Raw genomic sequence first — 13,467 nt, forward strand, 5'->3', positions numbered from 1 at the left:
AGCAGCTACCACTCAAACAGTATATAAGGGCAGCCCCAATGTTAGCCTATAGAAGGAGCAGGCCCCACGTCAGTGTAAAAACGAATTTAGGAGTTTTACACTACCAGGACATGTAAACTACACAGGTACATGTCCTGCCTTTTGCCTACACAACACCCTGCCCTATGGGTTACTTTGGGCAGACCTTAGGGGTGACTTATATGTAGAAAAAGGGGAGTTTTAGGCTTGGCAAGTACTTTTAAATGCCAAGTCGAATTGACAGTGAAACTGCACACACAGGACTTGCAATGGCAGGCCTGAGACATGGTTAAGGAACTACTTAAGTGGGTGGCACAATCAGTGCTGCAGGCCCATTAGTAGCATTTAATCCACCAGCCCTGGGCACAAATAGGCACTCATTAAAACCCTGGCGGTAAATCCCACTTTCTGCCGTGCTGAAGACCGCCAACATACCATTGCCGTGGCGGAATTCCGCTACAGGTATTACGACCCACATCTCGGGATCCGCCAGAATACAGATACCCACACAAGTCCACCACACCAAAGGTCAGTGATAAACTGGCGATACCAAATCCTACACCGACACGCCAACAAGAATATGCCCACACTATCACGACACGGTTCAACGCGGCGGTCTTACAACCACGGTAATCCATTGGCGGTACACACCGCCGTGCTCAAAATACACACACATTTACAAAACACAACCACATTGGACAATTCCAAATACACACACCTGATACACATACACACACCACACCCACACACTCACACCACTATAAAACACACACCCACATTACCCACAAACCCTTACAATGATATTTTTGGAAGAAGATGTGAGAGAGAGAATAGCAAACACAACACCAGCATCCAGAGGCACACAACACCATCACTCATACAACATCAACACACCTCAAACACACACCAACACAACACATCACACAGCACAATAAACAGCACCTCACACATCACCCACACAACATCATGGCACCTCAAAGACACCCCAGGTTTTCAGAGGAGGAGCTCAGGGTCATGGTGGAGGAAATCATCCGGGTAGAGCCACAGCTTTTCGGATCACAGGTGTAGCACACCTCCATTGCTAGGAAGATGGAGCTATGGCGGAAAATCGTCGACAGGGTCAATGCAGTGGGACAGCATCCAAGAACACGGGATGACATCAGGAAGAGGTGGAACGACCTATGGGGGAAGGTGCGTTCAGTGGTATCCAGACACCAGATTGCTGTACAGAGGACTGGCGGTGGACCCCCACCTCCTCCCCCACAACTAACAACATGGGAGGAGCACGTCTTGGCAATACTGCATCCTGAGGGCCTCGCAGGAGTAGCAGGAGGACTGGACTCTGGTAAGTCATATCTTATTTTCCAAATCCCCCACACCACCTCCATGCCATCACATACCCCCACCCTCACCCCCATCACTCCCACACCTCACATATGTCCCACTATAACAACCCACACTTCCCAATACCAAGGCCCTGCATGCAACACCTATGCATGGACCACCATCACCAAAGCATGTCCAGTACAGATACCCACAAAGACCCCCAAACCAACTATCACAAAAGGGCAAACAAAATTATGCAAGCACAGGAATAAAGGGTACCTCACCCAATGCACATGATGGCAAACACAGATACTAAAACTATGCATTTACACCGCAGCAGGACCCATACCCAACGACACCGGACAGGAGGTGCCAGACATATCTAGTCCCCCCACAGAAGAGGCCCACAGTGATGACAGCAGCTCTGCACGCCTGGATCAAGATGACCAGCCCGGCCCATCAGGGCCCTTTGGAGAGTTGGTTCCCCTGCCACTGTCACAAGCCACCACAGAACCTCCCCCCTCAGGAAACATGAGCACAGCACCCACCCAGCGGGCCCATCCCTCTGTCCCCAGGACACATTAATCAGCAGTGTGTTCACCACTACAGGGAACCCAGGCAAACCCACCAACTCAAACAAATCAGGGACCTGGGGTCAGTGGCAGTGGGCACACGGTTCATGGGACAGAGGCACAGGATAACAGGGAGGCTGGGAGGACTGCTGTGCGACAGGGGGAAGACAGGCCCAGGGAACCGACACTCCACGAGGCACTCTCCAACATCATGGGAGCATACCACCATTCCCAGGAGACCATGGGCACGCTACTGGCCAAGTTTCAGGAGACTCAGCGGCTGCAGGAGGAACTCTACCTTGGGTTCAGGGAGGACTTGAAGTCCATTAACAACACCCTGGTCACCATTGCAGGGGTGCTGGCAGAACTTGTCAACACCATGAAGGACACAGTGGCACACAAATGGGCCCCTGACACTAGCCTGGACGATGAACAGCCCTCCACCTCCGCCAGCGCAAGTGGACAGGAGGCACCGCTACAGGACCAACAGGCCAACAGCACCCCAGCCCCTGCAGAAGGAGAACCACCCCGCAAACGGTCCCTGAGATCCAGGAACAAGTCAGAGAACATTGCCAAGACCCCCGCCAGGAAATAAGACCTTCCTGAATGTCAACCTTCTGTCCCACTTTGTCACCCTGTCCACCTTCAACTGCCATTGCTCCCCTTCCTATGCCCCATTGGACAAAGCACCTGTGAGACCCAGAGAGTGGACTCTACCATGGACATTCCTCCATCATCACCCCAGCCCATTTCACACCCCCCTCCACTTATTAGCACAGAAATAAATACCCTTGAATCACAAAACAATCTGGAGTCAGTCTGTACTTTCACAAATTGTAATTTGCAACCTCTCTGAAATTCAGCAATGTCAAGGTACTTGTTCACATACCAATGTTACACAGTTGTAGGCCAGCAGTAAACATAGCGGAGGGCACAAAGTGGGACCCAGATCTGTGAAATGGAAAGCCAAAGTGACAAGTCAGGGTCCATACACAGAGGTAAAAAGGCAGATTTATGCTAGGTCCTACAATAGTATGAGATGTGGGAAGCAGTTCCATCCTCTTACCTGTGTCTCACTGGAAGTATTGCATGATGATGTTGTTACGGTTGTCTACATCTTCTTCTTCTGCGTCCTCTTCTTCACTGTCCACAGGCTCCGCAGCTGCTACAAGACCACCATAAGGACCATCCTCCTGCAGAAAAGGCACCTGGCATCGTAAATCCAGGTTGTGCAACATACAGCATGCCACGATGATCTGGCGCACCTTCTTTGGTGAGTAGTATAGGGATCCACCTGTCAGATGGAGGCACCGGAATCTGGCCTTCAGGAGGCCGAAGGTGTGCTCTATTATCCTCCTAGTTTGTCAATGTGCCTCATTGTAGCGTTCCTCTGCCCTTGTCCTGGGATTCCTCATTAGGGTCAGTAGCCATGACAGGTTGGGGTAACCAGAATCACCTGCAAATATCGAGGGACAACTGTTAGACATCCTCCAAACATTAGGGAATCTCCCATACCCAGACAGCAAATGAAACTGTGTGGGGACCTTAGACTCACCTATTAGCCACACACGGTGCCTCTGGAGTTGCCCCATCACATAAGGGACTGCTGCTATTCCTCAAAATGTAAGCGTCATGCACTGAGCCAGGATACTTGGCATTCACATGGGAGATGTACTGGTCTGCCAAACACACCATCTGCACATTCATTGAATGGTAGCTTTTCCGGTTTCTGTACACCTGTTCATTCCTGAGGGGGGGACAAATGCCACGTGTCGCATCAATGGCACCAATTATGTTGGGGATATGTCCAAGGGCATAAAAGTCACCTTTCACTGTGGGCGGATCCTCCACCTGAGGGAAAACGATGTAGCTGCGCATGTGTTTCAGCAGGGCAGGCAACACTCTGGTCAACACGTTAGAGAACATTGGCTGTGACATCCCTGATGCCATGGCTACTGTTGTTTGAAAAGACCCACTTGCCAGGAAATGGAGCACTGACAAGACCTGCACTAGAGGGGGGATTCGTGTAGGATGGCGGATAGCTGACATCAGGTCTGGCTCCAACTGGGCACACAGTTCCTGGATTGTTGCACGATCAAGTCTGTAGGTGATAATGATGTGTCTGTCTTCCATTGTCGACAGTTCCACCATGGGTGTGTACACCGGAGGATGCCGCCATCTCATCACCTGCCCCAGCGTACGTGCCCTATGGAGGAGAACGGTGATTAGAGGGTCATACACCACATAGGTTTCACAAGGCTGTTTAGCACTATCATTACATTTTCTCTATGTGCCTTTGTCCGTCCGTATTCCTGGCCTAAATAGGTGTGACGCAGTTAGTTGGCCTGCCATGTGGCCCCCTGAAATGGCGGCTGCCTGACCTGTAAGGTGGGACAAGTGGAAATGAGGTAACTGCACTGGTGTTGTGCAGCGTAGCGGTAGGTGGTCGAAGACCGCGGCGCAATTCAGCATTGGTTATCATTGGGCTCTATGGGTTCTAGGAGCCAATGATGATGTACGCCGGCAGTGACGGTAGGCACCGCCGCAGACGTGACCGCCATTTCCTATCTGTTCCTTCACTTGATACCTGACCTTCAACAGGAGAGGACCTACACTGCAAGTGCTGCTGTGACCTGCGTCTGGAAGCGACAATGGCTACAGTGTCTGGGGAAAGGGCCACTGCCTTCACTGCGGAGGAGTTGGAGAAACTGGTGGATGGGGTCCTCCCCAGTACATGCAACTGTACGGTCCTCGGGACAAACAGGTGAGTAAACAGTGTGCATGGTGGATGGCACATGATTGTATGGAGTGTCGTGGATGGAAAAGATGGGGGGGTGACAGGCCAGCATGTGAGGATGGTGTGTGTATGTATTTCTGGGCCAGGGTGGGAGGTTTGTGGCCAATGTGTGAGAAGAAATGTACGGGGGAGTAACATCCATTCTTACTTCAATTTTCCTCTAGGTCAGCGCCCACCAGAAGAAGGGGATTTGGTATGCCATTGCCAAGGAAGTGCGGACCCTGGGGGTCTACCATAGACGGAGCACCCACTGCCAGAAAAGATGGGAGGACCTGAGCCACTGGACCAAGAAGACAGCCGAGGCCCAGCTGGGGATGGCCTCCCAACGTGTAAGGGGTGCCCCTCGCACCATGACCCCCCTGATGTACCGGATCCTGGCGGTGGCATATCCTGAGTTGGATGGGCACTTGAGGGCATCACTGCAGCCACAAGGGGGTGAGTACACTCTCATTCAGCTGACACTGCGCTCTTTACGAGGTGTCTGGGTGGGGGAGGTGGGCTGTGGGTTCCCCTAGGCCAGGGCAGACACACAAAAGTAGATCCATTGATTTGCAGCCTCATTCCCAGTCCAACCCCAAAGGTGGTAGTCGCCCTCTGCACCTAGTCAGGCTCCTATGGGTTCCAGATGTGCATAAAATGGTTCTCGACAGAGTCCCCCATGGGCATGTGCTTTTCCCCTGCACTGTTAGTGCATGGCTTCGTGCATAGGGCTGCTCCCTGTGTGTTGTGTCTGCCAACGGTAGTGGTGTTGCAGGCATTGACCATGTGTCTCTTGTGTCTTTCCCCCCTTTTTATTTTGTCACCCTGTCCTTGTGTGCTTTAGCATCATCTGGTGGAGTAGCAGTGGCACCGGAGCAGGAGGGAGCTGCATGCCACATGGCCCTGGAGGGTGAAGTAATGGAGTCCGAAGGCACCAGTGAGACGGAGGGTGAGGGGAGCTCCACAACGGTGACAGGAGCAGACACCAGCGACAGCAACTCCTCCTCTGATGGGAGCTCCCTTGCGGTGGTGGGCAACTCTGTGCCCACTGCATTAACAGGAACAGCTGACACCACCCCTGCCAGCACCACCCTCCCAGCAGCCCCTCATCGAGTTTCCCGTGCCCGCTCACCCAGGAGGGTGGGCGATCATCTCCTTCGCCCCAGGCACCTCAGGGCCTGCCCCAGTCAGCCCTGCTGCCCTCAGTGAGGAGGCTATTGACCTCCTGAGATCCCTCACTGTTGGGCAATCAACCATTTTGAATGCCATCCAGGGTGTTAAGAGGCATTTGCAGCAAACAAATGCATACCTGGAGGGCATTCATTCTGGCGTGGCGGCCCAACAGAGAGCATTTCAGGCTCTGGCCTCAGCACTGATGGCAGCCATTGTCCCTGTGTCCAGCCTCCCCCTCCAACTTCCTCTACGCAGACCCAATCCCCTGCACCTTAGTCTATCCCAAGCACACCATCAGATCAGCATGCACACTCATTAACACACAAGAGTGGACATGGCAACCATAAGCACCACACATCCCACAGGCACTCACACAAGCACCATCCCCATGCAGACACACCAACATCCACTGCCTCCACTGTGTCCCCCTCCTCCACGTCCTCCTCCTCCCTCCCAGTCTTGTCTCCACTCACACCTGCATGCACTGCATCTTCATCCAGTACCTCCATCACCAGCACGCCCATCACCACACACCGCTCACGTGCAATCACCACCCCACTACCATGCACACATCCCATGTGTCCTCTCCCAGTGTGTCTGTGAGCCCTCCTCCCAAAGTACACAAACGCAGGCACACTCCCACCCTACAGCCATCCACCTCACAACAGCCTCCAGCCCATGCACCTTCACCCAATTCAGCAGACGCACACCTTCTACAACCACTACCTCTTCTTCCACTCCCAAAGCCCCTCCATCTTCCCGTCCTAGTGTGTCTAAGAAACTCTTCCTGGCTAACATTGACCTCTTCCCTACACCTCCCCCCCGTCCTTCCCCGAGGGCCAGGCTGTCCAGGTCCCAGCCCAGCACCTCAGCCACCAAATCATCCAGCACAGTGGTCTCAGCAAGTCCGGTCACATCACAGCCGGCACCCATCAGGGCTGCCAGTGTGCCACCTAGCAAGGCCAAGGAGCAGGTCATTCCGCCACCTGCCAAGGTGAAGAAGGTGCCCACATACTGGAGGGAGAAGCCGCACCTACCACCAAGCAAGGGCTCCTCCAAGCCAAAAGGGGACCGTGGCAAGGGACCAGCAGTGACATCAAAGGTGGGGAAGGGACACAAGGCGAAGAGCAGGTCAGGACAGGGCATGGAGGCTCCAGCTGAGGGACCAGAGTCACCCCTTCTGTCAACCAGAACATCAACCTGTATTGCGGTGGACACCGCCACCTGCACCGCCACCTGCACGGTCACCTGCACAGTCACCTGCACATCTGCTGCCTCAGCAACAGTCCCCAGCATCATCCCCAGTGGGCAGCCGTCCGACGCTGCAGGAGACGTCCTGCTGTGTCCCTCCACAGGTGCCGACACATGCACCACTGCCAGCACCTCCACCACAGACACCGCCACAACTACCGCCACCATCCCCGCAACGTGCTCAGACAGTGCCACCACAGCTGACATGGCAATCATCCCGAGTGGGCAGCCGTCCGAGGCTGCAGGAGACGTCCTGGACCCTGCACAGCGTACATGAGGCAAGACACCCAGCAATATTTGTACCTGCAGGTGGCAGGCAAAGTCGAAGTAGGGTGTAGTGTGTCTCTGCCTCCATGGAGAATCATGTTACCTGTTCCCAGGCAATCTCGTGGCACACACACCCAGGTGAGGGAATGGGACCTGCCACACTGCATGTGAAGCACTCTGGGCACAATGCCCCCTCCAGAACCAGTGGAGATTCACATCCACTACCTCAGTCCTTGGCAGAATGAAGCACTCTGGGCACAATGCCCCCTCCAGAACCAGTGGAGATTCACATCCAATACCTCAGTCCTTGGCAGGATGAAGCACCCTGGGCACAAAGCCCCCTCCAGAACCAGTGGAGATTCACATCCACTACCTCAGTCCTTGGCAGGATGAAGCACTCGGGGAACAAAGCCTCCTCCAGAACCAGTGGGGATTCACATCCACTACCTCAGTCCTTGGCAGGATGAAGCACTCTGGGCACAAAGCCCCCTCCAGAACCAGTGGAGATTCACATCCACTACCTCAGTCCTTGGCAGGATGAAGCACTCTGGGCACAATGCCCCCTCCAGAGCCAGTGGAGACTGTTATCCACTTGAGAGACTGTGGCTTTGCACTCCCCAGAATACAGCAGTGGGCAAACCACCCACTGGAGAGACTTGTGAGACTGTGGCTTTGCACTCCCCAGGATAAAGCAGTGGGCAAACCACCCACTGGAGAGACTTGTGAGACTGTGGCTTTGCACTCCCCAGGACCAATCAGTGGGCATGGAGCCCCCTCGTGGAGCAGTGGCGTCGTCCGTTCATCCAACTGCGGTGCCCCTCTCCCCCTGAGGTGCCTGTTTATTTTCCATCTGATGCCCCTGCAGTGTTCTCTCCGTTTCGAATCAGGTATCTTGTGTGGGCTTCGTCCATGCATTTTGGGACACTGATCCAAGGACAATTATTTCATTCACATCCGGACTTGTGTAGTTGGTGTACATATTTGTATATAATGATATTTGAATTTGGCCTATCTGATATTTCAATTATTACACTCGTTACAATCATTGACTTTTGTCCTTGCGTTCTTCAAGGGGGGGAACATTTATTTGTGTGTATGGTGTTGTGGGTGAGGGTGGGGTGGGGGTGTTGCGTGTTGCGTGTGTGTGTCACTCTCTTTTCCCTCCCCCTTCCCCTGTGTGCTAGGTGCAGTACTCACCATGGTCGTCGCTGGCGTCTTTGCTGCTCCTGATACAAGAGGAGGTAGACCAGCATTGGCAGGACCTGTAACTCGGGCTCCATGGCGTCCTGGTTGTTCGTAAAGTGTCGAAAGGTGAGTGGTTTCTGATGGCATTGGTACCGCCCCGGAAAAGGTGGCGGATAGGCGTGTTGTAATACAGTGGGCAGAACCTTGTCTTCCCACTGTCTGTTGGCGGTTACCGCTGCGGTGTTTGTTTCTACCACCGTGGCGGTCGGAGTGTTAAAGTGGCTGACTATGTTGGCAGTTTCCACCATGGTCGTGATTCCATTTTTTTACCGCCGGCCTGTTGACGGTATTACTGCGACTTTAACACCGACCGCCAGGGTTGTAATGAGGGCCATAGTGCACTTTACTAGGGACTTATAAGTACATTAAATTATTCAATTGGGTATAATCCAATGTTATCATGTTTAAAGGGAGAGAGCATATGCACTTTAGCACTGGTTAGCAGTGGTAAAGTGTGCAGAGTCTTAAAACCAGCAAAAACAGTATCCAAAATGTGGAAGGAGGCAGGCAAAAAGTTAGGGGTGATCACCCTAAGGCTATCAGGGCTAACATGTGTCCCCCCCAGCTGAAAGTGGGGAGAGCTACTCAACCTCCTGGGGGCTCTCATCGCTAAGGCGGAAGTATCTGGAGAGACCATCAGTGTTGGCGTGGTCAATCCCCGGGCGATGCTCCACTTCAAAGTCCATCCCCTGTAGGGAAATGGACCACCTCAAGAGTTTAGGATTCTCACCCCTCATCTGCATGAGCCATCTGAGGAGCCTGTGGTCTGTCTGAACCCGGAACTGAGTCCTAAACAGGTATGGTCCCAGCTTCTTCAGTGCCCAGACCACAGGAAATGCTTCTCTCTCAATAGCACTCCACCTCTGTTCCTGTGGTAATAGTTTACTGCTAATAAAGACTACTGGTTGGTCTAGGCCCTCCTTATTTAGCTGTGCAAGAACAGCCACTATGCCATGCTCTGAAGCGTCTGTCTGCACAATAAATTCCTAGGAGTAGTCAGGGGTCTTAAGCACGGGGCCGTGCACATGGCTTCCTTCAGGGAGTCAAATGCCTTCTGACAAGCCTCTGTCCAATTCACCAACCTAGGTTGCTTTTTGGAAGTAGGTTCTGTCAAGGGTGTCACAATGGATCCATAGCCCTTGACAAACCTATGGTAGTATCCAGTGAGGCCTAAGAAGGCTCTCACCTCTGTCTGTGTTCTAGGTGGTTGCCAGGCCTTGATAGTTTAAATCTTGGCCTGGAGTGGCTGCACCTTGCCACCGTCTACTAGGTGTGCCAAGTACACCACAGAGCCCTGCCCAATCTGGCACTTACTAGCCTTGATGGTCAGGCCTGCCTGTTGCAGAGCCTGAAGCACCTCCTTGAGGTGGGGCAGGTGTTCCTCCCAGCTGGGCTATGTCGTCTAGGTAGGCTGCACGGCAGGCATCCTTGCCAGCTAGGACCCCGTTGACCAACCGTTGGAAGGTATCCGGGCATTTTTAAACACAAAGGGCATCACCTGGAATTGGTAATGGCCCTCAGGTGTAGAAAATGCAGATCTCTCTTTAGCCCCCTCAGTCAAGGCAATCTGCCAGTACCCTGATGTGAGATCAAAAGAAAGTGCTGAGGAATTTGGCAGCGCCTAGTCTGTCTATGAGCTCATCAGCTTGGGGGATAGGGTTAGCGTCAGTCCGTGTGACTGAGTTGAGACCCCAGTAGTCCACACAGAACTGGAGTTCTGGCTTGGCACTGGGTGCAGCAGCCTTGGGTACAATCAGCACAGGACTGGCCCAGGGACTGCTGGACTTCTCAATAACCCCTAGGGCCAGCATCTTGCCAACTTCCTCCTTGATGGTGGCCTTCACCGTATCTGACAACCTGTAAATTTTGTTCTTTACAGGGAGACTGTCACCTGTGTCATTATCATGGACACACAAGTGGGTGAGTCCAGGAGTAAAGGAAAACAGGGAAGAGAACTGCTCCAATAAATAGTAGCAGTCTCCTCTCTGATCTAGAGTCAGAGAGATTGACACCCTCCACTGACCCATCACCTTCTTTGGCAAAGTGGAGGTCAGGGAGAGGCTCACTCTCCTCTTCCATGCCCTTCTCTGTCACAAGGAGCATACTGACCTCAGACCTCTCAAAATGAGGCTTGAGTCAGTTGTGGTGGAGAACCCTTAGGGGGTGTCTAGGGATCTTGAGGGCCACTAGGTAAGTGGCCTCCACCTTCCGCTCCTTGATCTCAAATGGGCCAGTCCAGCGGTCCTGGAGAGCTCTAGGCTCTACTGGCTCCATTACCCAAACCTTGTCTCCAGGTGAGAATTCAACAAGTGGGCTTTCGGTCATACCACTCCTTCATCTTCTCTTGACTGGTCTCAAGGTTACTTTTGGCCTGCTTCCAGAAACGTTGTGTTTGGTTGCGGAGGGCCAGCATATAACTGACCACATCCTGAAAAGGTGTCTTGGGAGCTTTCTCCCAGCCCTCTTTCACTATGCTTAGTGGTCCCCTGACAGGGTGACCAAAGAGAACCTCAAAGGAGCTGAACCCCACTGTTAGAAATGGGGTCTTTGGTTGGCAGTCAGGTTACCCCCTGTCCAAGCAAGGACCCTCACTCTAGTCAGGGTAAGTCACACACAATCCAAATTATTCTGTGCCCACCCTCTGGTAGCTTGGCACTGAGCAGTCAGGCTTAACTTAGAAGGCAATGTGTAAAGTATTTGAGCAATAAATCATACAATAATACAGTATAGCACCACAAAAATATACCATACAGTGTTTAGAAAAATATATAATATTTATCTGGATAAATGCAGATCAAAACGATTAAAATGCAATAAGAATATGTTGAGATATCACTGAAAAAATTATATAAAGTGTCTTAAGTCTTTTAAAAGCAACAAATGTCTCTTTCAAGCACAAAGTACCTGGTTCGCGTGCAAAATCTCCACAAAGATCCACAGAGGAGGAGATGCGTGGAAACAAAGGGGTGTGCGTCGATTTCTCGGGCCGCACACAGCGATGCCTTGTTTAGTTTTCACGTAGGACAGCTGTGCGTCGATTTGCAGCGCTCGGTCCTGGATCCTCTTCAGGGTGCGGGGTTTTCAGACGCCCCGGGGACGATGCGTGGATTTCCTGCTCTGGCAGGACGAAGTCACAGGAGCTGTGGCGATTCAGTGGGCATTGTGTCGAATATTCTACCGCATGGCAGTCGCTGCATCGATTACTCTCTGGAAGTCGGGCTGCGTCGTTCCGGCTCATCTGTGCATCGATCCGGCGGGCAATGCGTCAAATTTACGGTCCCTACCCTTGCGCTGCATCGATCTTCTCGATGCGAAGTCGGGCTGTGTTGTTCTGGCTCGGCGTGCAGTGAATTTTTCACCGCTGTGCAGGCTGTCCGTCGTTTCTGGCAGGCTGTACATCACATTTCGCCGCACAAGGAATCCTTTTTCTAGAGATGAAGTCTTTTTGGTCCTGAGACTTCAGGGAACAGGAGGCAAGCTCTATCCAAGCCCTTGGAGAGCACTTCTCACCACAGCCAGAGAGCAGCAAGGCAGCAGGGCAACAGCAAGGCAGCAGTCCTTCACAGAAAGCAGACAGGTGAGTCCTTTGGGCAGCCAGGCAGTTCTTCTTGGCAGGATGCAGGTGCTGGTTCAAGTTTCTTCTGCAGGAAGTGTCTAAGTTGGTAGGGGCAGAGGCCCTTTTTAAATACCCAAATGTGCCTTTGAAGTGGGGGAGACTTACTTCAAAGAGTGGCTTAGAAGTGCACAAGGTCCCCTTTCAGTTCAATCCTGTCTGCCAGGGTACCAGTAGGGGGTGTGGCAGTCCTTTGCATGAGGGCAGGCTACTGTCCTTTGATATGCAAGTGTCAGGCCCTCCACCCTCCCAGCCCAGGAAGACCCATTCAAAATGGAGATGCATGCAAGTGAGGCTGAGTATGCTGTGTTTGGGGTGTATCTGAGTGAATGCACAAGGGAGCTGTCAACTAAACCCAGCCAGACGTGCATTGTAAGGCACAGAAATGCTCACTTTCTAAAAGTGGCATTTCTAAAATAGTAATATTAAATCCAACTTCACCAGTCAGCAGGATTTTGTATCACTATTCTGGCCGGCAATACTAACTATCACCTTCCTACTCCTTTCAGATCAGCAGCTACCACTCAAACAATATATGAGGGCAGCCCCAATGTTAGCCTATGGAGGGAGGAGGCCTCACAGCAGTGTAAAAACTAATTTAGGAGTTTTACTCTACCAGGACATGTGAACTACACAGGTACATGTCCTGCCTTTTGCCTACACAGCACCCTGCCCTATGGATAACCTAGGGCATACTTTAGGGTTGAACTGTATGTAGAAAAAGGGGAGTTTTAGGCTCGGCAAGTACTTTTGAATGCCAAGTTGAATTGGCAGTGAAACTGCGCACACAGGACTTGCAATGGCAGGCCTGAGACAAGGTTAAGGAGCTACTTAAGTGGGTGGCACAATCAGTGCTGCAGGCACAGTAGTAGCATTTAATCTAGTGGCCCTGGGCGCATATAGTGCACTTTACTAGGGACTTATAAGTACATTAAATAATTCAATTGGGTATGATCCAATGTTATCATGTTTAAAGGGAGAGAGCATATGCACTTTAGCACTGCTTAGCAGTGGTAAAGTGGGCAGAGTCTTAAAACCAGCACAAAAACAGTATCTAAAAAGTGGAGGGAGGCAGGCAAAAAGTTAGGGGTGACCACCCTAAGGCTGTCAGGTCTAGCAAGCAGGTGATAGGGTCCCTGCCTTCTCACCAGAGCTGTATGGACAGCTCTATGGCTCACCAGAGAAGTCCCTCACGTGCACAATTTTCTCTGTACTTCGCCATCCTT

Source organism: Pleurodeles waltl, chromosome 7 (genome assembly GCF_031143425.1).
Source record: "Pleurodeles waltl isolate 20211129_DDA chromosome 7, aPleWal1.hap1.20221129, whole genome shotgun sequence".
Classification (NCBI taxonomy): Eukaryota; Metazoa; Chordata; class Amphibia; order Caudata; family Salamandridae; genus Pleurodeles; species Pleurodeles waltl.